The 2,763-nt window shown below is 29.8% G+C and overlaps 1 pseudogene; it reads left to right on the top strand.

Moving 5' to 3' along the window:
* Positions 1-2,265: 2,265 nt before the first annotated feature.
* LOC118602002 lies at positions 2,266-2,384 on the top strand (annotated as a pseudogene).
* Positions 2,385-2,763: the final 379 nt, after the last annotated feature.

Below are 2,763 nucleotides of genomic sequence, written 5' to 3'. Positions count from 1 at the left end.
TAAACTATGTTGTTATTTGGAATAAATTCAAAGGTAATTATAATATAATAAAATCAGTTTGATGGGAAAGTATACAGTCATGGATTTCGTTAGGAAGCCAATTAAATAACACAAATATTAAAGATGGGAGGCTAGTACAATCCAGAACAAGGCTGATGTTTGTGCATTTCTTCATAAATAATGTTAAGCAGTTAAGAAAATGGCACAGTTGTACCACACCATATTTCCATTAAATAGGCCAATTTTAAAATGAGATTTTGCTTATTAATATGTTAAATCTCTTTTCCAGAGGTAGGGGTGAGGGAGAAATGAGCTTGTGGTAGTAAGTACCAAGCAACTTTCAAGGAAAGCATCTATATAGAGAAAGCCTTTGATTTTAGTTTTCTTAAATACAGATCTGCTAGAATGCTTCCTTTTTGCATATTGCTACAGTATAATTAAAATAGATAATTAGAGAAAGTAATTACTGAGTTTTTCTTTCAGTCTTTGCACATTCATTAAGGATTATATATAAATCTAAATTAGCCTAAAAAGTACAGTACTTGACAGCTCAAAAGCTATCTTGTGTTATAATATTAAGAATAGCCATCTTTTATCATAAATATCTGTGTTTAATTTAGAACTATGCAAAGTTATATTAATTTCTATAATCAAGCTTTTTAAATACTTTAGAGTAATAACTGATGAACTAGCAGAACGATTTGAATTTGTATTTTATATTTATTTTAGATAGGAAAACAACTTCATTTCCTTTTCCATCTTACTTGCTTATATTTCCAATTCTCAAATGTTTTATTAAGTCATTGTTATTTTTGTAAGATAAGCTGATACCTGTATTCAGACCGATACCTTTATATCTTGGCCTGTTCAAAATATATAAGTTATGGGAAGTTTCTTTTTATTAGAAACTAAAGAGAGACAAACAATGAAATCATATTAATGCAATGTATTATTGCATTACAGCCATTGACTCACTGTGAGTAAACTGGAAATAGGTTAATGTATTATTGCATTACAGCCATTGACTCACTGTGAGTAAACTGGAAATAGGTTAATTTCATTGGATTTCATCCCAGATCACAAATCATAAGTCTCTAGCATTAGTTGATATTTATAATCCTGAACTTGATTACAATGTAAATTATATAAGTTTATTCTAACAATCATATCTTTCTACTCTTCACCCTATGCTCTCATTATTCATGCTTGCTTAGGTATCCAATGCCTATCAGTAAATGAAGAATTTATTTTTCAACCAAAAATTATCTTTGGTAGAAAAATGATAAGGATATAACAATTGAACAAGAATCTATGTTAAAAGTATTGAAAACAGGATGTAGTTTTCTTCAGGCATAGTTTATTATATTAGAAATTTAGATTATTAGTAAAGCACATAAGTTTTATATTGTAAGGGTTGAAGATATATATAAAAATCTACACATTAAGATATTCAGAAATATGTTTTTAAATTTTTCTGTTTTAACTTAAATTTCAGATTTCCATCTGGTTTGCCAAATATTAACTCACAGCAATCTTTCAGTTAAGCACTGAAAGAGACAAAACATAAAGAAATAAAAGTTTTGAAAGACGATCTTGAAGAGAAGGAGCAGGCAAGAGACTTGCCATACGAGATATCAGGACATGCTGCAGCCATAGTAACGAAGACAACAGTGTACACAGGGATAAATAAATAGGCCAAGAAAACAGAAAACAGAGTGGTCAAAAAGACCCTGCCATATCTGAATATTTACTGTATGATAAAAGGAATATTTAATATTGCGAGGAAAATCATGTACTATTTATCAGTGGTACTCAGAAATTAAGTTTGACTACCAAATTGGGCAAAAAATAGTATCACAATCTCGGTTGTTGATGAGTTGTAGAACAATGGACGTATGCATACACTGCTGAGGACAAACTAGTGCTGCCATTTAAAAATCATTTTGGCATTACATTACCTTATAAAGTCAAATTTGTACATTTCTTATTATTCAGCAATCGCACTTCCAGAAATATAGCCTTGTATGCCACAAGCCGTGCACCATTGGTATTGTTCATAATAGAAAAAAAAAAGGCATGAAAATAACGCTAATGGCTATCATCTGTAAAATAGATATTGACTTCGATATAGTTATACAATGAAAATTAAACGATATATTATGAGATTTATTTATGAGATAAAAGAGTAAACTAGGATAGCAACTGTTTTTAAATCTAAAAATATTAAACGGTTAAATGGAATTTTTAAATTAAAAAATTATTTACATCTATGGCCATGCTACACTGAGCAAGCCCTATCCCATCTGATCTCGGAAGCTAAGCAGGGTCAGGCCTGGTTAGTACTTGCATGGGAGGCCACCTAGGAAGACGAGGTGCTGCAGGTGTAAAAAAAAAATAAAAAATAAGGGCTTGTAAACTGACAAGGTCCTTGCAATCTGTAAGGTCAACCAAGGGTTGTCTTGCCTAAAAAATAAAAATAAAATAATAATAATAATAATGTAAAATAATATATAAAAGGAGGAAATCTGAATTTGCTTTATGTGGAAAATATGATTTGATTTCAATAAACCAAATTTAATTTTTGAAATGTATAGCATATCTTTTAAGTATATACATACCCACAGTTTCAGAACTAAAATAGAAAAAAATCACTCAGCATCCTTCTATTAATATAGAAAAGAAAGAGATAAAATAAGAAACCATACTTATTGTGAAACATTGTTTTTCCCAACCAGTCAATAAGAAGCATCCTCTCAATTAGAA

This window comes from Rousettus aegyptiacus, unplaced genomic scaffold (assembly GCF_014176215.1).
Source record: "Rousettus aegyptiacus isolate mRouAeg1 unplaced genomic scaffold, mRouAeg1.p scaffold_m13_p_4, whole genome shotgun sequence".
Classification (NCBI taxonomy): domain Eukaryota; kingdom Metazoa; phylum Chordata; class Mammalia; order Chiroptera; family Pteropodidae; genus Rousettus; species Rousettus aegyptiacus.
Note: the sequence above shows the minus strand (reverse complement) of the source record. Positions and strands in the feature narration are given on the sequence as shown.